The sequence below is a fragment of the Pelodiscus sinensis genome, chromosome 15, assembly GCF_052426305.1.
Source record: "Pelodiscus sinensis isolate ZL-2025 chromosome 15, ASM5242630v1, whole genome shotgun sequence".
Taxonomy (NCBI): Eukaryota; Metazoa; Chordata; order Testudines; family Trionychidae; genus Pelodiscus; species Pelodiscus sinensis.
The window spans coordinates 18,872,452-18,885,817 of record NC_143066.1 but is presented as its reverse complement, the minus strand read 5'-3'; the positions used below and the strand labels follow the sequence as shown (position 1 = coordinate 18,885,817).

At 40.7% G+C, this 13,366-nt stretch overlaps 1 protein-coding gene and 1 long non-coding RNA gene across 3 annotated transcripts in view; one reads left to right on the top strand and one right to left on the bottom strand.

Moving 5' to 3' along the window:
• Positions 1-13,366, top strand: part of SHISA9 (shisa family member 9) — a 350,588-nt gene that overhangs the window by 47,737 nt on the left and 289,485 nt on the right. The window lies entirely within an intron of this gene.
• Positions 216-12,945, bottom strand: LOC142818542 (uncharacterized). The gene is made up of 3 exons (XR_012896048.2): positions 12,856-12,945; positions 5,119-5,289; positions 216-495 (listed from the first exon to the last, which is right to left on the bottom strand). It is a non-coding gene; the product is annotated as an uncharacterized LOC142818542 (long non-coding RNA).

The following is a 13,366-nucleotide window of genomic DNA, read 5'->3' as shown; positions in this document are numbered from 1 at the left end:
ATTCTCTGGTTGTGGAAGTAGCACACCAGAGGAACAAGCAGCAGCACTTTCGGTCCACACCGTCTGATCAAGACAGTAAAAGACTGGATCATTTGGAAGGAAGGTCTACACTTCCTCCATGCTACATTTTAGAATAGGAAGCTATGCTGCCCTTCTGAGTAAATGACTGCAAAAATTATTCCAAATTTAATGACTTTATTAATGACATTCTAGAAGCAAAAAAGCAGTAGTTTAAAGCAGTCATCACTGAGGTCCATGCAATTTCATGCACAACACTACAGGCTGCCCTTGACACTATGGACATGGCGAATGCAGTAGTAATGAGATGTAATGAAATGATTATTCAACTCAGCCGCCTTGCCTTGAGATCCAGTCAGTTGTTGAGGATCTACCATTTGAGGGGGAAAAGCTGTTCCCAGCTACAATGAAAGAAGTCCTGCGCATGATGAAGGACTCCAGGGGCACACTCCGATCTTGGGATCCACATGCCAGCACCTAAGAGGGTAGAGTTCAGATGCCATCCTTATTCTAGACCAAGGTACCCACCATATACCCACCAAAACCAAAGACAGGACCACCAACAACCTCAGCACAACTGTAATAGACCTCAGCATCGTTGCATGCTGTCCAAAACCACAAAGTAGCCTCCCAATGGAATGAACAAATTTGAGGCTTCTGTCAAGGGCTTGGAAAGCCACTTAATCTCTCCAGTGTCATCATCTCACCAAAAGCAGTTTGATCACTGTCTCCTTCCCTTCTATCACAATTGGCAACTCATAACATCAGATTGAATTGTTTGCAAAACCCATCTATCAGCATATACTCTTCCCTTCATGTCTATTCTTCCTACCCAACCCCCCTATTCCATCCCTCTTCAGGGAGCATTTTCACAATATACTACTCCAACAGGAGGTCCAACATCTTTTTCAGTTAGGCACAAAAGAGTCTATACCTTCCCAATACAGAAGCAGGGGCTTCTATTCACATTATTTTCTCAGAGAAGAAGAAGAATGGAGTTGGTGACTAATCCTAGATCTCAGAGCCCTTAGCAAATATGTAAAAAAAAAAAAGCAGAGATTTAAGATGGTGACACTTGCCACTATTATCTTAACACTGGATCAGGGGACTGATTTTCATCCCTTGACTTGTAGTACATTTATTTCTATGTCTCAATTCACCCCACTCACAGACATCTTCTCCATTTTGTCTTAGGTTCCAACCATTATCAAAATGCAGTTCTACCCTTTGGTTTCTCTACTGTTCAGAGAGTATTCTCAGAAATATTGGCAGTAGCTATGGTCTACCTCAAAAAGCAGAAAATCACTATTTTTCTTTACCTGGATGACATCAGTATAAAAATAACTTTGCAAGCCTGTGGTGTTACAAGTATTTTTTAAATGGACTTCTGCCAGTGCCATTGCTAGGCAATAATCCAGAAAGATACACTATGTAAATGATGTAAAGTAACTTTCATTATCTTTTATCATTTAGTTGTTGTTTGAGGTGTGTCCCCCAAAAGAATGATGACCTTCTCTAAGTTGCTGTCATACAGAAAATGTGCTAATTGTCATTACTCTGATTTAAAACATGAATAGTGATTAATCCCCTGCCTATTTAATATCATGCCTTTTATTGTTTGTAAATGTAAGTGTGCAAGCATGGTTTAAGATTACATACAGTGTCTGATACAAATTTCCTAAAATTAACCAGTGGAAACTGAAAGCTGTATTTGCTGTTTTCTGTTACTTAACTCGTTACAAATGCCAGCAAGAGTCAAGTAAACATTTGCTTATATTGCAGAAGGAATTTATACATTTAAATATACAATGGATTTTTATTCAGTCTGTTGATCCAGAATTAAATTTCAGCCTCTGATCTAGTTTTGCATAGATACTAAATCTTTTTGCTAAAGCCACCATCTTTACACACACTTATTAATACAGGGTATGTCTAGACTACATACCTCTGTCGATGGAGCCATGTAAAATAGTTTCCTTGGCATAGTCAAAGAAGCAGGGATTTAAATAATCCCCGCTTCATTAAAATAATCATGGCCGCCACGCTGTGCCAACGATCAGCTGATCCGGCACAGCGTGGCAGTCTAGACGTGGACCTGTCGGCTGGTGAAGCCTTTGCCAACCGATCCTGTAAACCTCGTTTCATGACAGCTGACAGATCTGCATCTAGACTGCCGCACTGTGCCAGATCAGCTGATCGTTGGCACACCACGGCGGTCATGTTTATTTTAATGATTTAATGATTACTTGAATCCCCGCTTCTTTGACTATGCCGGGTAAACTAGTTTACATGGCTCCGTCAATGGAGCCATGTAGTCTAGACATACCCATAGTAATCTGAAAGGAAATAGCTATTTTAATTATCTAAATTAGGAGTCTCTCTCTCTCTCTCTAATTCTACCCTCATGTATTTTACAATAAACCCACAACCCCAAAATTGTCTGTTATTCAAAACATACCCAGGATATTCCCTCATAAAACAGATTTCATTTAGACTAGTTGAACAATTTCATTTAATGAGTGCTAAGTATACCCTGAAATATGTCCAGTGCAATAATTTTCTAATGCAGTGGGCAGTTCCACTGAATATCAAGATGTATTCAGAAATACTAATTAAACAGTTCCAAGGGCATGTGCCATACATTTTTAACAAGATAGTTATGACTTTAGTTTATTCAGAAACTAGATTAATATCACTATCAATTTAGTGTTTCCAATTGCAGCAGGGTCATGGCAGTGTTTTCAACAAGAAAATATTGGTAGAATTACAAGAGAAAAGGGTGAAAAGTCACATGTAGACTCTGAATAGTAATGGGAGGATTTTTCACATACAAACTAGGCATGGGTAAATCAGACTTCATTACAGAGAGTCAGTTTCTAACAAACCATGGCACCTTAGTTACGAAGACACCAGTCAACTGTATTGCACACATGCAGAATTGAAATTACAATTCATTGTCCTCTACTTGAAATCTTTCTCCAGCTGAGCTAAAGAAAAAGCCCCATTGACTATCAGTAACATTGGGTATATACACTTTTTGTAAGCTAGCAATTACAGGGCAAGACAAGTGGAAATTCTTGAGCATGTCTGATTCTATGCTGTGTCTGGTTATGGAAAACATATGCATAAGACAGTATTTTACTACATGTCTCAATCTTAAAAGAACTACACAAGCTGTCGATAAAGGGGAACTATAAATATGAATGAGCAGGTCTGACATCCCATCCAGTAGAGGGCAGTGAGGCACATAAAAGCAGTTCATTACAAAATGATTCAAAATAAGAGACCTGAGTGGCAAATGCTATGCTGTCTATGTTAAAACTTACTGAAGGCTCTGATCCAACTCCTCTTATAAATCTATAAAGATCTCTCCTTTGTATACATTTCATGCAAGAACATGAAAGGGTATGGTAGGTTCCATGTATGGTGTCACCACCAATATTTTTGTTTTTATTAGAGGTGCAATAAATAGGCTTAGCAGGACAAATTATTTTCTTACATAAGAAGGTATCATGTGACAGTTCATAGGCACACTGCACCAGTAATCTCTTCCCTAGTCTTTGTGGGCAGCTTCAAAATGGCAGGCTTCTCTACCTGCACATCTCACAAAGTGGAACACTCTGGTTCACTAGATTACCACACACCTTTTTATTACACTGTAGCCAGGACAGGATGGTAAGTGACTCTTTAAGACTTGTCTGCAGTCCCTCATGACTACACCTGTCAGGTTACTATCAGGGATGTTAAATTGTATTTAATCAGCTAATCGAGTAGTCGATGGAACTTCCATCAACTACTCGATTAGTTGATAAGGAGGGAACTGCAGAACTGCAGTGGGGTTAGCTCCCAGCCCTGGGAGCTAACCCTACTGTAGCTTTGTCTTTTAAATGTATTAAGAGCTCCCCACTTGGATTCCCTTGTGAACAGGGGCTGCTCTGTGGGATGTGGAGCAGCCTCTGCTCGCAGAAAGCCTGAGTCCACAGTAGGCAGAGGCTGCTTTGCAGCAGCCTCGTCTGCTCCCCACAACCCATGCTGCTGCCTCTAATAGAGGCAACAGCACGGGGGGGGGAGGGGTGGCACTGCATAGATGGTGTTGGGGGAGGACCCTGCATTTAAGCCAGCTCCCCCCAGCACTTTCTTGCTCCCCCCCACGCTGTCTCTGATACAGAGGCAGCAAGGAGGTGGGGAAATGTGAGTAGTCAAATAGTCAACCCGACTACCTGATAAGCTTAGGTTTGTCAGGTAGTCAACTACTTGACTATTTGCTTACATCTGTAATTACAACATTTCTCAGATTTGGCTTTGCTTTCTCTGGTCCCCTACTGAATGTTGCCCCTGCTTGTTGCAGCAAAACTTCTTACATTTCTTTGAGCCCCAGCTGCCAGCGGCACACAACACTGCAGCAGGCACTGACCAGCAACTCTGACTGCATTCTGAGCACACAGATGAAACCTGAACAGGAGCTACAGCAGCTTCCTAGACCAGTTCCAGAGCCTTTGGAGAGAGACCACTAGGAAGGATGGGGGAGGAGCAGGGACTTGCCTGAAAATGGGTTCTTAAGCCCCAGATCCAGTGGAGAAGTATCCACCAACACAGGAATCTGGGAAGATAGTCACAGACTATTGTTTATGGGGCAAGTGAGGGCAGGGCTGGAGGAGAAGGAGAAACACCACAGAATATGGTGCTAGAGATACTGGGTAATACTGCTGCCCATAGGAAGGCCATAATATATACTGGAGGTGACTCTGTCCCAGAATCTGGAGATTTTAAAGCTACCTTAGCTATTCTTCCCTAAAATACACCTCTTAGAGATGCAGCACAGAATCTTATCCCAGTCCTAAGCCTCTAATAAAAACCACCAAATAATTTTTTGTTGAGCTCAATAATTTCTCCACAATACTAGTCTTTTCAGTGTTCTGCATCTTTGTCCTACTTTATGAAGAAAAGCTGCATTATCTGTATATTATGCTGTCGTGTAGTCTGGGTGTATTAGCCAGATTTACATATATAGCCTATCATGATTGTTATTTTACAATTTTGCACAGAAGATGCTACAGAAACACTGTTGCAGAAGGTAAAAATAGGGTTTTGCGTTCATACCTAAATTTTCAATAAGTGACTTTCAGATGTCAAGCCATGTTTGGTTTTTAATCTCTTCAGGCAGTTTCCTTCTTCATTGTCCATTAATTTGGTATTGAAGTTTTTACTTTTTTCCCTGGAACATGCTTATTCTATCGGTCCAGATCTCAGCGGCTCACCAGTTGCTTTGCGCTGTGATAAAGCAAAAGAGCCAGAAAATCAGTTTAGCTGACTGGGGATGTAGAGACTCTATTACATCACTTTTCCTCCCCACATTGGCAGTGCAGGGAGTGGCATTCCAGGGAAAATAAGGCCACGTCTGTACTACGCAGAAGATCATTGCTGTCACGGTCGATCTTCCAAGGTTCAATTTAGTGGATCTTCGCTAGCTCTGCTAAATTGAACCCTAGAAGATCGATTGCGATAGCATTGACCCACTAAATCGAATTCAGAGGATGCCCCAACCAGCGCCAGTACTCTTGCTCCACTCAGGGAGTAAAGGAAGCCAACAGGAGCGTTTGCACCCATCGACCTCCTGCTGTGTGGATGGTGATATAAGATATGTTGATTACAGTTGTGTAATTAACATAACTAGAGTTGCATATCTTAAGTCGACCTTCCACTTTAGTGTGCAGCCAGGGCATCACTATATCTCAGCAATCCCGGGCTTCCAACACAACTCATTGGGGCTGTGGACAGTCAAGTATATCTTAGTACAACCACAAGGTTGCTTTATATTATGATGGGACTAGAATGGCCTCAGGATCACACCCTTTCCCATAATATAGATAAGCTATCCATACATGTGTCACACAAAGAACACCACTTATTCCATTATACTGTGGAATTATTTCAGCTATAGCTATGTATACACTTTATATATCTTAAGAGGAGGAAATACATCTTGGTGTGTTAACTTTTATCAGCATGAGTTTAGAGTGGCCCAATTATTTATCGGTGATGAAGCCAGTCATGAATTTTAACAGTGATTACAACTGCCAATAAAGCCTTTAAGCCAGAGCAGTATATATTCTGTGTATGGCATCTTTAGAACAAGCATTTCAGAAATACATTAGTTCTTTCTTTTTTTAAAATGGTAATTTTGTATCTCTTCACTTGCACAGCCAAACTTCCTGGCAATGTGTACATTATAGCCTCTTGCGCCAAAAATATGCAAATGAGATGAAGCATGGAATATCGCTGTGCCTCATTTGAATAATTAGTGAGGCTCCGTTTTTGTGCAAAAAACCCATCTTGTGCAAGAGCCATTCTTCTGCATTTTTTCCAGGAAGAATGGCTCTTGCACAAAAGATTCTTGTGCAAAAATGGAGCCTCATTAATTATGCAAACGAGGCACAGCGATATTCCACGTGTTGCCTCATTTGCATATTTTTTGTGCAAAATGGGGGCAGTATAGACATAGCCCTTTAGTATAATGAGCCCAACTTTACATCTGAGAGAATAAAATACAACTCTGTATATTGAGTAGCTCTGGTATTGACTGGCAAAGATTTGTCAGGGTTAGGTTTCTTTTTTGTTCTTCTGATGCAGAGTGGTCTTTTCTGTAGGTTCTGCTATGCAGCCAGAGTGCTGGAGGATATTACTAGCTACAATGAGCCCTCAATACTGTAGTTAATTGTAGAGTAATGGAATAAAACTTCCTTTCAACTGTACATATATGATGACATCCTAGTATTACAAACTGAAAGATGTTAAAGCAAAATGCAGGACAATATAGCACTTTAAAGACTAACAAGATGGTTTATTAGATGATGAGCTTTCGTGGGCCAGACCCACTTCCTCAGATCAAATAGTGGAAGAAAGTAGTCACAACCATATATACCAAAGGATAGAATTTAAAAAAATGAACAAATATGAAAAGGACAAATCACATTGCAGAACAGAAGGCGGATGCGGGGGGGTGGGAAGGGGGAGGAAGGAAGGTAAGTGTCTGTGAATTGCTGATATTAAAGGTAGGGAGAGTGGGATGTTTGTGAGTTAATGGTATTACAGGTGATAATTGGGGAAACTGTCTTGGTAATGGGTGAGATAGTTCAAAGACTTGTTAAGTCCCTGTTGGTAAGTGTCGAATTTTAACATGAATGACAGTTCAGAGGATTCCCTTTCAAGTGCAGATGTAAAAGGTCTTTGTAGCAGAATGCAGGTGGCTAAGTCATTTAGAGAGTGTCCTTTCTGGTTAAAGTGGCAAGAAACTGTTTTCTCTTTGTGATCTTGTCTGATATCTGTTTTGTGGGCATTAATCCTTTGGCGAAGTGTCTGAGATGTTTGTCCAATGTACATAGCAGACGGACACTTTCGGCACATGATAGCATAGATTATATTTCTGGATGCGCAGGAATATGTGTTCTTGATCTTATAGCTCACTTGGTTAGGTCCAATAATGAACTGTCATTCATGTTAAAATTCGACACTTACCAACAGGGACTTAACAAGTCTTTGAACTTTCTCACCCATTACCAAGACAGTTTCCCCAATTATCACCTGTAATACCATTAACTCACAAACATCCCACTCTCCCTACCTTTAATATCAGCAATTCACAGACACTTACCTTCCTTCCTCCCCCTTCCCACCCCCCCGCATCCGCCTTCTGTTCTGCAATGTGATTTGTCCTTTTCATATTTGTTCATTTTTTTAAATTCTATCCTTTGGTATATATGGTTGTGACTACTTTCTTCCACTATTTGATCTGAGGAAGTGGGTCTGGCCCACGAAAGCTCATCATCTAATAAACCATCTTGTTAGTCTTTAAAGTGCTATATTGTCCTGCATTTTGCTTCAACTACCCCAGACTAACACGGCTACATTTCTATCACTATTCTGAAAGATGTTAGTATGACATTCCTGTCACACCTCTTATTTAAGCAAAGGACCATTTTCTAGAAGTGGTAAAGAAACAAGCCATCAATATTTCAACAAGAGATTAGAGAAGTTGTAACGCGTATGTTGGTAGCCTGAAGCAGAAAGCAATAAAACATTCCGCCTTCCTTTCTCTTGTTCTGAATAGACTTCACAAAACTAAGTCATTATAATAAAATAAAACTCTAGTGTGGTGGCCATTAAAACTCTTCTCCATTTGTGCATAACAATTAGTTAAATTAATATCACTCCTAAAATGTGGTGCTTTTCAAAGAGGCTGTGCATGCAAATGAATAATAGCTATATAATCATGCATTTTTATTAGAAGAAATTAAATTGCTGAAGCCCTGCTTTCATTGACTGTAAAAGTCTAAAATGAAGCAAATCATAACAAATAGTTTATAAGTTCCATATCACAGGCCAGTGGCTTTGAATGTGAAGGAAAATATTAAAGTCTCTGTAGCAAGAGACATCTTGATGAAGACCAAAAGAAAAGCCTGCACTAAATATATGGGAACCATAATTTTGATACATTTACAAACTGCATTAGAAGGATTTGCTAGTACTCCACAAAATACTGAGATAATCTATTAAAAGGCGGATCAGTAGTATCCAGCTACTTCCCCTGAGGATGTGTGAATAAGGAATGTAGACATGCAAATAATCAGTTTAAGCAACCATTTGTCCTAGGCCCTCATCCTTGAAGATGCTCAGCAATGTTATTCGTTGTCTTAGAGTAAGTTCTAATTGGAGTAACTGAGCTTTGATAACTGTTATGTCATTAAATACAAATAGGGTTCAAACTAAATTATATTTACCTTGTATTATGCGTGCTATTAATGAGTCTATTAATGTTAATACTTTGCAAAGTCCTTTTGAAGTAAAATGTCATAATCTGTAGATCCTAATCAGGAGTGAACTCTTTCCACAAACAAAAACATGACATGGCAACACTGACAAAGTATTTATTAAAGAGCATCATCCAGATTCTTTCCTGTGGCCAGACAACACACAATGCAATTTATAGAGGGAGTAGATGTGTTTTTAAAACACCTTGCATGCTGGACTGCTTGTGTACTATATTGGTTTCCCAAATTGAAATCCAACACCCACAATGGGTGACACTCTACATATCCCAGTTATACCCTTTATGCCAACAGCACAGGGAAGAATCATGGGCAACCATGAATAGTGGGTGGGCTGCGTAGGTGGTTTTGAGAGATGGTTTGATGAGATAACATGATCTTGGTAACTAATTGACCATTCATTATCAGAGGTAAATAGGTCAATGGAGGGATGATAGGAGTTACTATAGAGAACTTTCTGGGTGTCTGGCTGGTGAGTCTTGTCCACATGCTCAGGGTTTAACTGATTGCCATATTTGGGGTCGGGAAGGAATTTTCCTCCAGGGTAGATTGGCAGAGGCCCTGGAGGTTTTTCGCCTTCCTCTGTAGCATGGGGTACAGATCACAGCTGGAGGATTCTCTGCATCTTGGGGCCTTCAAAGTATATGAAGCCTTCAATATCTGAGATATAGGTGAGAGGATTATTCTAGGAGGGGGTGGGTGAGATTCTGTGGCCAGCACTGTGCAGGGGGGTCAGACTAGATGATCATAATGGTCCCTTCTGACCTTAAATTCTATGAGGTGGCCCTCCATCTCAGTGAGCTGCAGCAACCTGTGGCCCATTGGGGTTCCACCTGTAGCCCCGCCCCCCCATCCATCCCCCTTCCCCCCCATTGAGCCTCTTGAGCTTTGTGGCACTGGAGCCCTGCACGTACCTGCTCTTCCCCCTCCTTCCCAGCTCTTTTGGAGTCTGTGAATTGCCCGATTTGTGCTCTGTCCATGCTCCTCCTCTCCATCCAAGAGCTAGAACACAGCAAACAGCTAATTCATGGCATTCCAGGTCTGGGACAGGGGACCTCCTTGGAAAGTGCTGGGAGAGAAGGGGAATGTGTAGGAAGTGCGATGCTCCGATGCCCCAGTGCGCGAGGTACATGTGAGAGCAGGGCAGGCAGGGGGTCCGTGGGCCACAGGTTGCCCACTGTTGGTCTATATCAGTGTTTCTCAACCTTTTATAAAGTATCCCTTTTAAAAAAAATTATAAGTACCCCCAGTTCCTACAGTTTTCAGATGATTTCCCCCCCCCCCCCCCCACTATTGCAACACATTTGTTTAAACCACTTAATTGTAGCCGGGTGGGCAATGACATTTTTGGGTGTAAAAAGTACAAAAATAAAGCTCTGTAAAACTAAACAAAAGTTCAGTTCTCCAAATTTCAGTTGTCTTGATGTACCCCCCCAGACTTCTCTCAAGTAGCCCTAAGGGTACCACTAGTTGAGAACACTGGTCTATATCACGTTGGCAGTAATTTTCTAGAAGGTGGAAGGCATTCTAGGACCATATTACATTGGAAAACATTGGGAAAAAAAATCCACAAATAGGAGCCAGAGCAAAGTTATTTAATGGGCTTCCCTTTTGCGTGAGCAAAGGGATATAATCACTGAGGCTATGTCTAGACTGCAAGCCTCTTTTGAAAGAGGCTTTTTCGAAAGATTCTTTCGAAAAACCTTCTTTCAAAAAAGAGCATCTAGACTACAATCAGTACTTTCGAAAAAGCAAGCTGCTTTTTCAAAAGAGAGCGCCCAGGCAGTCTGGATGCTCTTTCAAAAAAGCACAGTTTGCATTACATAGCGCCTTCTTCCGAAAGAGCACTTTCGAAAAAAAGGCATTATTCCTCATGAAATGAGGACTGCCGCCATCGAAAGAAAAGCCGCGTTCTTTCGATTTAATTTCGAAAGAATGCGGCCGTAGTGTAGATACAGGTGAAGTTTTCAAAAAAAGGCTACTTTTTTTAAAAAAAACAACCTGCAGTCTAGACACAGCCTGAAGGTATGTCTACATTGCATTCCTCCTTTGAGAGGGGAATGCAGACAAGCGAAATTGCAAATGAAGTGAGGATTTGAATTTTCCATGCTTCATTTGCATAATCATGGATGGCTGCTTTTCCGAAATAGCATATTTTGAGAAAACAAACGTGGTCCACGCGTGGTTATTTCAAGAAAAACCCCATCCTTCGAAATAACCCTTAAACCTAATTTGAGGAGTAAGGGTTAATTCGAAGGGAAATAACCCCGCGTGGACCACATTTGTTTTCTCGAAATACACTATTTCAGAAAAGTGGCCATCCGCGATTATGCAAATGAAGCATATGGGAAATTCAAATCCACGCTTCATTTGCAATTTTGCTCATCTGCATTTGCATTCCTCTGAGTTCAACTCTAATGTAGATCTCGCCTATTGAATAGCTCAGCAGTTTCAATCTACCTCAGGACCCATTACCAAAAGCCCATTGGTCAGAGTCTTGATGTGTTTGGGGTTGTTCTGCAATAGCTAATATTTTGGGCTGGGAGTTAAACATTAGTATTAAGACCTCTGTTTAGGCAATGGAATTCACCTCATTCTGTTTCGGAATGATTTGAGGGCAGATATTTTTAAACAAATCAATGTAAACAATTTGTAAATAATCCTTGGTCTGTTCTCATTTCTGAATAATTTTATGTGCATTTGAAATTTGAATAATTTTGATAGGACATACACTAATGCTTCCATTTACAAATTTGAAATTTATTATATTGCTAGTTGCTATTGTTTAATATTCTCTTGAAATCCACTTTTTCCATAAAAATTGTGACTAACCTTGTTCACTAGAATGTTCGCAGAAAGCAAATACAATAGAATTTCAACATAGATTATGCATTTAAATATTCAAGTGCATAGTCATGGTAACTATTCTGAAAAATTCACCTACCTATACTTACATCAGGAAAAGGATGAGTAATGAAGGGGATTGTTGAAAAGCCCATGAGAAGAGAAATGTTTGTACCACTCCAGACTGGTATCAATATTTGGATATACTGAGATTCAGCATCAGAATTGCCTTGGTGCTTCAGTATATTACATTTGAACTGTAAACATGAAGGAAGTTTTACCTTAAGTCCAGCCAGAAATTGTCAGTAGAGATGAGCCTAACCTCCAAGGCTTGTATCAGATTTGGATTTGAATTTCCCTGGGAATCATGAGTGTTCGTAGTGGGATTTTGGTTTAACCTCATTTGGAATTTTCAGCCTAGCAATGTGTAATAATGATGGTCCTAACCATCACAAATAATAAAGCCCAAGGCAAACACTGCAGACTCTTGACAAGGCAGTCCCGTAAATTCAGATTTGTTTTTAAATAGAGATAAGTGTCTTCTTCTTGCTTGTTACACAGGTTTAACTAACAAACTCAGATGGTTCTTGTTCAGTCATAAAGGACTGGTAGGTTGAATTGTCTTTTCACTAATGTGAATGGAACAACATGGCAGATCTGCAGCACTGCTATATTGCAAATGCTGTGAGTCACTGACTTTTGGCTGGCTGCCTAGTTTTAGATTGTAAAAGGTCTTATAGAAAAAGCGTCCACTAACTTGTGAAAGCCAAAGTCTAATGTGGTGCATAATTTAGGAGTAACATACTTCTGCACTGATTAGAGTTTGTTATTTAATGAAAAAAAAGGCAAAGCTATAGCTGTGCCCATGGGTCCTGTGTTTCCCACCACATTGCCTCTTTTTACTAGAGTCACAGTTCAAAGCATACTGAGCCATACTAATCACAGGCTAGTCCATAATATGGGGATGAAACCTCTCTGTAGTCCCAGTCTCCATATCCAGGGGCAGACTCTGAAGTCCCGTGAGGAGGGCTGGGGAAACCTGGGCCCTCCCAGTACTCTGGGGTCTGGCCCAGGGACCCTAAAACAGCAGTAACAGATAGGGTTTGTTCTATTCCCTGTCTGGCAACTGTTTTCCTGGGCCACTTCCCTAAATGAGCTCTCCCAGTACCTTTCCTCTGGTACCTGATCCTCCAACACTTGTCCTGCCTTGCAACATCCAGCTCTCACTCAAACACCTCTCACTCACAGCATTTTGTCTCCTTCCTCCTTGTATGCCACCTAACAGAAGGAGCTGCCCTTTTAAACCAGTTTCAATTGGTTCTTGATTGGTCCCAGGTAGTCTGATTAGCCTGATTTCCTTTGCTCTGGAAGGTTCCTAATTAACTCAGGGTGTTCTAACTGACCTGATTGTCCAGACTGCTTCTGGAAAGTTCCTGCTGGTTCTAGGCCAGCTCCTGCCAGTTTACCCAGTGAACAGAGACCTACTTAGTCTAAAGCTCACATACGTTCCTTCTAGTACTCTTTAATAACCCTCTGACCTGACCCTGTTGCAGTATGCATATTAATATACAGAGAGTTCTCAAAGTGGTGTAACTGTCAGTATCTGTACATACCCTGAAATCAAGTTAATTTAGTTTCAGATATATTAGTTTTGCCTTGTAGCACTTCAGAGGCTCTTC